The sequence below is a fragment of the Ursus maritimus genome, unplaced genomic scaffold (assembly GCF_017311325.1).
Source record: "Ursus maritimus isolate PB19 unplaced genomic scaffold, ASM1731132v1 scaffold_7, whole genome shotgun sequence".
Taxonomy (NCBI): Eukaryota; Metazoa; Chordata; class Mammalia; order Carnivora; family Ursidae; genus Ursus; species Ursus maritimus.
In genome coordinates, this window is record NW_024426885.1 from 38,110,255 (window position 1) to 38,122,909 (window position 12,655).

A 12,655-nucleotide genomic window follows, 5' to 3' on the forward strand; every position below is an offset into this window, starting at 1 on the left:
ACACACACACACACACACACACACACACACACTCACACACACACACACTCACACACACTCACACACTCACACACACTCACACACACTCACACACACACTCACACTCACACACTCACACTCACACACACACACACTCATATTTTAACACTGTGTTGTATTTTTCAGATGGTTTCAAATTTAAAACAAATGAATTACTCAGATGGAGACACTGAATGTGCCAAGTTTTAACCCGCAATGAGTTACACCACAGGATCTAAAAGCATGAATGTGTGAAGCAGCCGCAGGACACAAACCAGGACTCTGACCCTTGGGGAAGAGAGGGTTCCCATGGAGAAGCCTCGTTTCCCTAATTGCACGGAGCACCTGGCCTCGGGAGTATGAAGACTGACCTTTCCTGGTATGCCCAGATGGCTCCTTCCATGGGCAGCGCCGGGTGCCCAGCAGTGGGGAGAAGGGGCTCTGGAAAGTCAGCAGAGCATTCTTTTGTTTCGGTCTAAACCACAGACAAGGAAAATCAGAACTTTCTCTGTGATTCAGGGCCTCCCATCTTCTTTTCCAGTAAAAAAAAAATCAAACTGAAAGAGAGACTTCAGGATTCCACAGTCATGATGTCTTGACTACCTGCAAATGAATAATTCTTGTCCTGGCCGTGATCAAAGGAAATCTGTTTCTAAACAACGCTGCCACATGCACAGAACCAAGAAGAAAGATCTGGAAAACATGTTCTCCTACCCAGGGACGACAACACATGCTCAGAGGGCATTTGCAGCAGGATTAATAATAGAAATATGCATTTGTTTATTTATTCTTCAATCCATAGCTGTTTACTGAGCCTGTTGGGAACTAAGGGCTAGGGAAGGGACAAAAATGAATGCATTTCACAAATATATATTGAACTCTTAGGATGTGCCAGGCTCTGTATCCGGGGCTGGGGAGCAGGGATGAGTAAGACCAGCAAGCTCCCTTCCCTTATGGAGTCTGCCTTTTGCTGGGGGAAGGCAGGCAATGGACAAGCAAACATACCACTGAGCGGGATAACGACCAGGAAGGAAGTAATGACCGAGAAGGGCAAGGAGGTAGACATTACCTGGGCGAGACCAATTAGGAAAGGACTGCATTTCCACTAAAACTTGAAGGTTAACAAGGCAGTAGTTACACAAGGAGCCACGATGAGCATTTCAGCCTAGGGAACAGTGGAAAGTGGGAGAGGCCACAGTGTGTTCACAGCCCTGAAGGGACTCACATACTGGTCTCTTCCATGTGAGTCAGATACCAGACTCCACAGCAGTACGATGATCTAGGTCATGAAGGGGCACTGAAAAAGGAATATCACTTTTCCAGGAGAAGATGGAGGTGTCCATGCCCGTCCTGGCAGATGAGGGAACAGATCCAGTAGTGGCGATGTTCCAAGGCCCCAGGGTCAATTACTCTGGGGTTGATAAGGTTAGGACACGAAGGAATGAAAAGCGCTGTTGTGTTGCAGTAGTTAGAACGGATCTGACCAGCAAGGAACTTCCTAGTACAGAGAACAACTGTTGCATTACCTTGCAGCAAATGAAGAAAGCACTAGAATTTATTCAATTACCAAAACATAGCCCCGTTTATGGTGAAATTTAGAATTCTAGTTCTACTGAGCTGTATGCTATTTATGGTTCTATGCCTGCCAAAGGAATAATTTGCAACTTGAAATGTGATCCTGTGTTTGACTGTGGAGCTGGTGCTCTAATGTCTCACTTATTTAGTCCTCATGGCCATGTATTAAGGCTAGCTGGGTTTAAAAACCTGGCGAACAAATGCAATCATGGAATGTTAAAAAATACAAACCTATTTCTAACCCAGCAGCCTCTGATCCTGCATATTTTGCTTGGTGCCCAGATGGGGAGCACATTTTAACTGCCACGCACGCTCCCAGGTTGGGTGTTAATAATGGGTACAAGCTTTGGCATTAGGCCAGCCCTATCCTGGCAGCCAGTTTTTGGATAGGCTTTTTCCAGCAAAAACTATAGCTTACTAAGCAGTTAAAAGTGAAGTACCCAACAAAGAATCTAAATTTGCAGTGGTTGATAGACTCTCGGTTTTAAGAAGTAAACCAATCACCAATTCCAAGCTCTCGGAGGAGACACCACTACTGAATGAGAAATCACAACCAGGAAATGATAAGCCATTATCAAAAGCAGCTCTTAAAAATCAAAGGAAATATGAGGCTGAGAAAGTTCCAAAGCAGGAAGCGAGAAAGGACAAGAACCAAGATTTGGCACCTACCCTGGCCCACAGAGCAGACCCCGAAAGAGGGCGCCTCCATTCACATCTGGAGACAGATGAAAAATTCAAGAACCAAAGACCTGAAAGCAATTGAACCTTGAAAGAACAATCAGCAAGAGAAACACAGCTAGAAAAACTCTTAAGTTGGAGAAATTTTAAAAGATATCATTCTTCTCCAGGAGCAGGAAGATTTGAAATTGGCTACTTTAAAGATTGACAGAGAGCAAGTTGTTAGCATAAATCAGTGGAAATACATCTTCTGTCTTAAACCCTGCAGAACACCTGAATTTCACTTGCCCATCATGTATCCACGTTGTTTACTGCTCATCTATAACTCAACCATATTCCAAGCTTCGGAATATATTGAAATTAGTTAATAATGTCTGTTAAATTGGCTTGTCCTAAATTTCAATACATGTAGAAAAGAGATGCAAATTTCATAGCTAAGCTCCACAGACTGCAAGTCAACTATCATTGTTATTCAGTGTCATTTACCATATAAACGAATAAAGGCATTTTAAATTTTTAAAAAATGCAACCCATTAGGTTGGATAAAAGAAGTTAGTGCCAAACAAGCAAGGTATACAAACGTTCATTTCTGGGAGCGCCTGGGCGGCTCAGTCAGTTAAGCGTCTGACTCTTGATTTCAGCTCAGGTCATGATCTCAGGGTCTCGAGGTGGAGCCCCAAGTTGGGCTCTGTGCTGAGCCTACTTAGGATTCTTTCTCCTTCTCCCTCTGCCCCTCCCCCTCTCAAAAGCATCTGTGCACTCTTTCTAAAAAAAAGAAAACAAAACAAAAAAAGGTTCATTTCTGTAACTTTAGAATGAATGTGAATTTCTTTCTCTTGCACTTGTATTAACTTACTAATTTGCTCAGGAGAAAGTCAATACAGTAATTTTCTGAAAATCTGAATTGCTTTATAGTCCACTTCCTCCTGGAGCCTTTAAAGTCCCCATTTACCAAGACTCAGGCTTTGTTCTCTCCAATGAGGACCCCCAAAAGAGTCTGAACATGTGCCTAGGTGTCATTTCTCGTCACAAAAAGGAAGGCAGGCAATCTCTTTGGTAGCCTGGAATGGTCAGAGATGGAGCTGGACACAGAATTCTGGCGCGCTGAGCCTCTCGTTTATTTCTGTATATGTATTTCTTGCCTCCCACAAGCTAAGCTTTGTCTAAACACAGTCAGGGAAAATTAAAAAATCTCCTGTGGAGTTTGTCAGGAAGGACATTCATAATATACGTGTAAGTTTCTAGCAGGTAATAGAACTTTAAAAAAAGTCATCTAATTAAAGCAGTAGAGCATAGAAAATGCTATGCAGACAGAACGGGACCCAGAGAACCTGCTTTGAGAAACCAGAGGGCTGTAGCTCCATTCGCCTCCCTGCCTGTGATACCACTTCCAGGGGAAGACTGGGGAGTCACCTTTCCTCTAGCTGGCCCTGGATCTGTCTAGACCCAGCTGGCCGGCAGAAGCCGGGCTCTGTGAAGCCTCCAGCAGGGGCAGAGAATGGCTGAAGTCTGCGGGGAGGGCACCATCCACCCAGAAAGTGGTGGGTCTCCTGTGATTTTTCTCTGTTCTCAAGTTTTTACCTTGAATACAAACTTGAGTTGTTTGCATTGTTGCAGGACACGGAATTTCTCTTTACGTAGCTGATCCTGGGTGCAACCACGATCCCTGCTCTGCCTCCTTCTGGAGAACTCTGCTACCTCCCCCTGTGGGCAGCAGGATGCCATCTCAAACATGGAAGGCGTGCTGTAACGGGGGGAGCATGTCCCTGCTGCCGTCCTCCTCCGTGCAGCGTCCATGGTGACCAGAGACGAGGCAGCTAGGTATGTGGATACCACAGGACACGGCCAGACTGAGGCTGTTGGGAGGAAAATGGTTACTTAGAGCAAGAGCTGCCTGGAGAGGGGGGAATCTCTTCCAAATAGAAAAAGTGATTCTCGTGGAAGAAATAAGGGCTCAAAAGGCAACATTTGTTGCCATTTCCTGAGAAGGGATACTAGAAATAAAAGGTTTAATTTTCTTCCTGTGTATCTCTTCTTAGAATAACCACTGAGCAAGCCATGTTCTGGGTTTCTCTGCCCAGAGCTTCTGATGAGGTGACCCAGGCTCCACGTGGAAAGCAAGGGGCGGCTTCTGCATGAAGATGAACAGGCCCTCCTGTGAGGCAGAGAAAGTCAGAATTCTTCTTCACACGGCTGTAGCTCTGTGATCCACAGCCTTTCCCTCATTCCTCGGCTGGAGAAAATGCAGCAAAAGCTTTTGCTTCCCTCAGCTCCTAGAAAACCATTTGAAAGTTGGTTCCTGCAACCAGGTCCTTTCTCTGGGAGAACCCGATGAAGAGTGTGACCAAGAAGACATCTGTTGTCAGGGCTGACCCAGAGATAAAGGAAAAGTCCAGGGGTGTAGGGAGAATAAGAACCTCAAATCAAGCCAAACCTCATGGGTTCCACTTGTGCTTGGGTGGGGGAGGGGGGAAAGACAAGGCTGTTTTCGCCTTTGCTTCTGCTCCACTCTGGCTAAGAAACCATGCAGTCACCCATCCTGCCTGACTCCTCAGGTTTGCCGGGACGCTGGTGAGGGCATGGGGACCCAGGAGGCATATCTGTCACTCATCCCTCTTGGAGTCAGCACCCTGGAATCACAGGCCTCCTTGGAATCTGCTTTCCACACATTCTGTAATTAGAAGCTGTCCTTTTGTTCACATCAACATACAGTTTACACAGTCTTTTTGCATAGTTCACCCAAGTCCATTTCCTGAAAGACAACCTGGGGAAAGCACAGTATGAGAATCTGCAGACCTGGCAGTGAACTCAGGGGTGACTTGTCTGTCCCCGGGGAGCTTGCGGCCTAGTAGGGAGATAGGCATGGAAAAATGTTCATAAGCCAATGACAGCGAAGCAGCCGTACATTGTGAAGTATGTTGTGAAGAAAACAGGACCTGAGACATAACGTATATTAATTACTATATTAAATGTAATGGACGTGATTCCCAAATCAAGAGGCAGGAGGGGAAATGGGAGCGAGGGCATTAAGCCCTGAAAACCGGGTCTCCCTTGGAGGTGACGACAGCATGCATGGAAGAGCTTACTACATTGGAGAGTTTCAGCACAGGTTGGTGGGACGGCCCATCGACAATGACATTGGTAGTGACCTTCTCATGTCAGGATGTGTAGGTCTTCTTCCCTGAGTGGTTCAGTTATTCCGGGGAAAGACCCTACGATCTCCCCCCTTGGCAGTGGGAGTCTGGGGATATTTCTAAATCAGTTGTTAACACCTACCTTTATTCTCCTTTTGGCATCCAATTTTATTATGTGTCTGATGTCTCCAAATACACAGCCTCCTTGTCCCAGTTTCCTTAGCAAAAGAAATCTCCAGTCTCCTGTGTGGTGACAGAGATGGCACCAAGTACAAAATGAAAATGTGAGTGCCTTTGTTCAAAAACCTGGGAAAACACTGTTGCTGCTGAAAGTTCTAACACATAAAACTTTTCTCTCCTTCCATGATCTCAACTATTCTGAGATCATGTAGGGATAATGGATTTGTGTTTTTATTATCATTAATTACTTCAAAAATCAAGACTAATATAATATTAATGTTTAATACTCCTGTATCTCTTTGGTTAAGTGCTACTGCCCATATCCCAAGTTTTCCTCAATTTAATTATCAATATTTGTATTTATTTTGCTGAATAGATTCTCCAGCAATTTGATAGAGCTTCTGTTTGGTAAACTTTCTGAGTCCTTAAAGAGCTTTAGAAAAAAACTATTTTCACCTTTGTATTTAATTTTTTTTTTCTTGGAATGAAATCTTAATTCAAAATCACATGCCAACGACTTTGAAAATATTGGTCTATTGCTTTCAGAAATCCGGAGCTTTTGAGAAATTGGATTCCAATCTGATGTTCTTTCTAGAAAAACTATCTTTTCTTTTATTTAGCTTTGCTGGCCTTTAGGACACTTTTGTCATTGTTGGTTTTCTGAAATGTCACCACGGTGCATGTTTATGTCATACCTGTTATATTTGTCCTACCTAACAGTCAGTGGATTATTTCAATTTGCGGACTCATGTCTTCCTTTCTGAAAATGTTGTCTTCTGTTATTTATTTCCTTCCTTCAAGCCTCTCTTTTATTTTTCTTTCCTTTGGCAACCTCAGTTAGATAGGACTTGGAACTCTTTGCTAAACCTATTGATTCTTAAAGTTCTGTTAATACCTTCTGCTTCTTTGTCTTTGGGGATTACATTTTGGAAGAATGCTTTGTTGTCATCTTCCAGCGTACAAATTCAGATTGTAGCTATGTGGACTCTGCTCTTTAACATCCATTTTTAATTTCATTGTTCCTACTTTTTTCTCCCGATCTCTAAAGATTTTTGTTTTAATTTATATATAAAATACTCTCATCCATTTCTGCAACATTATATCATATGTTAACATTAATTATACTGATTCTAAAGAATTTCCTGATGCGCTAAACTTTGCTTCCATCTTCTTCATGTAATTTGTAATTTCAATGTAATTTTGATGTAATTTGATGTCCTTCCAGTGATGTAGATTTCCCCCCAATGTTTGGGGATCCTCGGTTGTGTGGCCTTGACTGTGTGGCCATCTTTGTGTTCATTGCCTTGACTATGGAGTAGATGGACATATATTTCTGCTGAGTAAGATTTGCTCTGTGTTTGTGTTTGTGTGTTTGTGCTCTATGCTTCTATTTACACATATTGAATGAATGGCATCGGTCTTCCCAGGTAGGCAATCCATCCTGGTATGTAAGTATTTGGGTATTCTTGGTGGTCGGACTAACCAGAAATGCCAGCACTAACTCTGACTCTGAGTACATTATTTGGCTTCTCTGTGCTTCAACTTTCTAATCAGTAAAATGTGCACAGCACAAGAATAAGGCAAGGATTAAATGTGACTTAGATCCGCGAGAGACTATGGACTCTGGGAAACAAACTGAGGGCCTCAGAGGGGAGGGGGGTGGGGGAATGGGATAGGCTGGTGATGGGTAGTAAGGAGGGCACGTATTGCATGGTGCACTGGGTGTTATATGCAACTAATGAATCATCGAACTTTACATCAAAAACCAGGGATGTACTGTATGGTGACTAACATAATATAATAAAAAATATTATTATAAAAAGTAAAATAAAATAAATGTGACCTTACAAATTTGGACACTAATGCCTGGCTCATAGAAAATAATAATACAGATGCTAACTGCTGTTTGGGTTGGTTCATATCAGAACCCAGAGGTGGAGAAATTGACACCCAAGGGAAATCGACACTTACAGTAAAATTGGTGTTGTGGTGGGTGATATATTATGATCCAGGAAATATCCCGGTGCCTTGCTCACTGTCCCCTCACAAAAATCTGCCACTGTCCCTATGTCCTCTTTCCTGAAAGGTCAGATGGAAGGAGTTCTGAGGAACACCACGCATCCATGCACTATGGAGTTGAGCACATGAGGCCAGGCCTGAGTAGGAGGAGAACGCTGTAACTGTTGGGTATTTGCAGCTTTCTACTGCGGATGGGAACCCACAGCGCCCTTCAGGGTTTCCATTCTCTAGGCCCATCTGTTTTGTGTTTCTTATTTTGGTTTCCACTGATAGCTCTTGAGGACAGCTGAGCATCTTCTTTCCGCCCAAGAACTGAGCAAAGCAAACTGTAGCCAAAACCAGCAGCTGTTGGTTTGCTTAATAGGGAAAATATCTCCCAGAGCTGCCAAGGATGCATGATAGAAGGGGATCGAAGAAACTTGAGGTTCTTTTCCCAAGACATAAAGCAAATTTTAGCACAAAAAAAATATTCACATTGCTCACTTCCACCCCCAGATTCCGCATGGGAGACCCCGGACTCGTTTTTTAGGGGAGCTGCCCAGCCATTTGTGGTGGACTAAGTTGGTCCATAAATACATTTCAAGTTGTATCTGCTTGTCTGTGCTCTTTCTACATGGCCTAGAAACTCCTTAGAGCTAGAGTCCCAGGTTTTCCTGACTGCTGGAGAAACCCTGCACCCAGCCAGGAGAATGTCCCTTTCCAGGCTAGCCAACATCCCTGCCTCTCAGGTCTGCAATCAGATGAGGGCAGACTTAGTGCCAGTCTGTGGGCAGTGGCTTTACCCAGGCAGGGAGAAGGGACACAGTGACCTTGAATATCAGTTAAGGCCCCCTGACGGCAGCCAACTCTTCAGTTACAGTCCGGGCAGATGAGAAACTGGGACAGTCAAGTCATTCCTTGTCCATTCCTCACAGTCCAGTCCTGTTTTCTCCCTTGTTTGTAGTGCCGCCCCCCAAGATTTAGTTAAGCCAAAGCATGCCCCCTCATGCTCCCCTCTCCCTCGGACTTCCCCCTCCTGCTGAACCACCAAGAGGCTGACTGACTGCTGGGGATAGCAGACTTCCCTCTCTCCCAGCACTGGAAGGAGAGGAAGAGTCCAGCTGAGACCTCTTCTTCTTAAGTGCTTCCAGCCTCGCCTGTCGGGATGGAGCAGGTCTGCAAACCGGGGTGAATGTGGGTCAGAAGGGAAAAGACAGCTTCTATAAACATCAACAAAACTGCCTGGAGCTGGGGCCAGAGCTGGTGCATTGCTGCTTCTAGATCAACTTTTACCCAAGACTAGCTTTGCAGTGGGTCGAGAACAGATCTGAATCGAGGATGAGGAGGGAGCATCAGGACTGAGTCTCACACAAGACTGGGCCAGCCTCTGCTGAGTTCTGCTTGCCAGAGGCCCAATGCTGTGTGGCCACCCTTCCTGCTATGCCCTCAACCGCATTCCCGGGAATTAGGCCTTCTCCAACTCTGTCCCCTCTTCGGGAAGGATCTTCCTGATGATGCTCAGGGTTTTTCATGGTGCCAGTGACTACTTTGGGATGGCAACTATAAACTTTCTCCTTATTCCTTCCATTCAAGCATCTCCCACCTGTCCACACCTAGACAGTTTTGACAATTACTTAGACTGGACCTGAGTTTCCACTTGATATCAGGAGGCATAGAGCAGAGGAAAGAGCTATAGAGTCAGGGCTTTGTCAAAGTCCTGGCTCTACACTTCCTATCTATGTGACCTTGGGCAGGTCATTAACCTCATAGAGCCCTACCTGCCTCAGCAGCAAATGGCAGAATAGAAACTCTCGTGGAGGGGCGCCTGGGTGGCACAGCGGTTAAGTGTCTGCCTTCGGCTCAGGGCGTGATCCCGGCGTTATGGGATCGAGCCCCATGTCAGGCTCCTCCACTATGAGCCTGCTTCTTCCTCTCCCACTCCCCCTGCTTGTGTTCCCTCTCTCGCTGGCTGTCTCTATCTCTGTCAAATAAATAAATAAAATCTTTAAAAAAAAAAAAGAAAGAAAGAAACTCTCGTGGTGGCTTCCATGTAAAAAGCGTTCTGTGCTGACTACTTCCCTTGGCCTTCCCAGCCCTTCTCTGACAGGTTGGAGGAAAAGATTCCCCTCCACTTCTCCCTGTCATTTCCCTGAGTCCTGATATCCCAGCCAGTTGCCTGTTCTGGCCTGGCTTTCTGCTCCTTTGCTCTCAGCAAAGCACCCTGCAGCGTTGGGACAACTCCCTTTATCTACAATGCCCTCCTAACCCCACCTCAGCGGGATCGAAGGTGTCCGGCCTCTCCTGCCCTCCCAGCTGGATGGGATAGCAGGAGATGTCATCGCCCAGTCTTGGGCCTCCTTGTACTACCCTTTATTGCACACTCTGCTCAATGCCGGGGCCGCCCTGGCCATTGGCTCCCCAGGGGCAGAAGCCAGGGCACACAACCTGCTTCTGAGGAGCACTCGTATGTGCGTGTCATAGCCAGTGGTTTGCTGGCTTGGACGTAGTTAGGAGGCATGCGATGAAGTCAACAGTCCTGGACTGGGGGTCAGGAGAGCCTCAGCTTCACGCTCTAACTTCACACAAGTTACCCGAACACCAACATAAAAACACCCTCAAAACTGTTCTTCCCATTGTGTCGTCTACCTTAGAGAAGGTAAAAGCCACCAATTTCCACTGATTGCCAAAGCTGGAAGCCTGGGCTTCACCTTTGACCACGGCCTCTCTCTCAACTTCTCCATCCAACCAATCTCTCCATCCAACCAATCCCTACCTCCAATTAGTCCTGCTTCCTCCAGATCTTGGGTTTGTTCCCCTGTCTCTACACTCACTGCTCCATCTTGGTTCAGGCCAACACCATCTCTTGTAGTCTTTTTAAAAACAAATATGATCACTATACTCTATCTTTGAACGTCTCACCTTGGCTCTGTGGTCAAAAAGAAGCCCTTAATACAACTTCCAAGCCATTCGCCCACTCCCTGCCTCTCCAGCCCCATGCACACCTCTCCCCACTTCATGTGTCCTGTGCAGACTCTAGAATGCATTTCAGCTCAGCGCTCAGAGAGGATGTCTTGTGCCATCCTGATTTCACCAATGCCATTGCCACTGCTTATATGATCTCACACTGTGACATCCTTCTCCCAGCCTCAGGAACTCCTACTCATCCCATGGGCCTCAACTCCAATATCATCCCTTCCAGGAAGCCTTTCCCACATCTTCCCAATTTGGTTTAGGTGTCTGCCCTCCCAACCTGCATGCTCCCTTCATTCCTTCTTACAGTAATTGGCATCCTGCATGGAAACTGCTGGTTTTCTTGTCTGTGTTCAACACTAGCCCGAGAGACTTCAGATAGCAGGGATGGTGTCTCTCCGTTTCCAGGTGGTATCCCCTCACCCCTAGCACAGAGCTGGAGAGGGCAGAGCACAGAGCAAGCAGACACCTAGTATTTCTCTAATGGATACATTCTCCTTCTCTAGAATTAAATTTGCCAAAGGGGTAGGTAAGACTATTCCAGCTTAAAGGAGACTGAGAAGATATGACATCTGAATCCAACGTATGAAGCTGGTTTGGAACCTGGGCCAGAAAAGGGGTATCTGTGGGACAACTGGTGAAATCTGCATGAGGCCTAGAGACTAGATTAGTGTCACATCAAGTTAATCTCCTGATTTTGATCATTGTACTCGTGTTACATAAGACACTCACATCTGAGAAATTTGGGTATACAGAATTCTTTGTATGCTTTTTGTGCCATTCTTTGTTAAGTATAAAATTATATTAAAATAAAAATTTTAAAATGTAAGCCAAATAAAGGTGTAGGTTAACTGGAAAGAAGGAGAACCAACTTCAGGATTCCCTTGGAACTTGATTTTCTTAGTAAATTCAACACCAGTGTTCCTTTCCTTCTGCTTTTCCCTCTCCCGTAACAGGCAGAGTCTGCAGGTTAAGGCATGGGGTAGGATTCTTATTCCTGCATGGGAAGGCCGTGGGTGTTTAAGATGTTGAGGTGCGAGTGTCAGCCTCCGAAGCCCTGCTCGGAGCCATCAAGCTAGTCTGCCAGCTGACAGATGAGCTTCCCATCAGTGAAGGGGGGCAAGTGCCAACTCAAGCCCATTGGACGGGGGCAGGGCAAATGATTCCCCCAGACTTGGCTAAACATTGGAGCTGCTTCCCATGGAGCAGGGAAGAACACCAGGAAAAGAGAAAGCCCCACGCAGCATGTCTACAGCCCAACCCCGACCCAAAGCTCCAGCCCCTGCCTTTCATCCCCTGGCCAACATGGGTCACCCTCGGCCTTGTCTTTAAGGCACAGATGGGACAGTCTGAGTTGGGGTTGGAGCCTTCCCTTCAGATGTTAGGAGTGCAGGAGGGGTGGCAGGTGAAACTCCAGGCCCAGTTCATCAGCTCGAGACTTAAAGCTGAGAAAACATCCCCTGCAGCCCTCGGTCGGGCCCTGCTTCCTCCACGAGCACAGCGAGGTCCTGCTGTTCTCCTCCGTGCCTCGTGAGCCGCAGGCGAGACGCTATCGCCTTTGCTCCAACAGCCATAGGAGCACTTGGGCTCAGAAGCAAGAGAGCCAGTGCTCCCCCACCCAGGCCCCAGAGAAGGGGCGCCAGCCTTGGCTTAGGCATTCCAGGTGACATGGTGACTGCCTGCCCGGGCGGCTGCCCCGAGGTTGTGAAAATAGAATGAAATGCAATCTGTCCCCTGCAACTTCCACCTCCAGATCAAAGTTCTACCCTATGGTGATTACACAGAATCCGTTTGTTTTCTCTACTACATTGTACTTCTTTCAACATCTGGAGACAGCAGTCTTCTTTCGCCGGAGCCTTCTCCCCCCCCCCTTTTTTTTTCCATAAGCAGTTCTTTGGGATTAGATCATTCTTCCACTTGCTTCCTCCATACAGCAGGGTTTCTAGGTTCCTCAAGATGTTAATCACTATCTCCTATATTCACTTTCCAGGTTCTTTCTATAATGCACTGACAGTTAAAGTAGGAAGTTCCAGGCAAAGCAGCCGGCACAGAGGACCGCAGAACCAGCTCCGCGGATCGGCACTCCGTTTCACCTTTAATGT

General features: G+C 46.1%; 1 pseudogene; it reads left to right on the top strand.

The window, feature by feature from the left end:
• Positions 1-1,347: 1,347 nt before the first annotated feature.
• Positions 1,348-12,655, top strand: part of LOC121101173 — a 44,113-nt pseudogene continuing 32,805 nt past the window's right edge.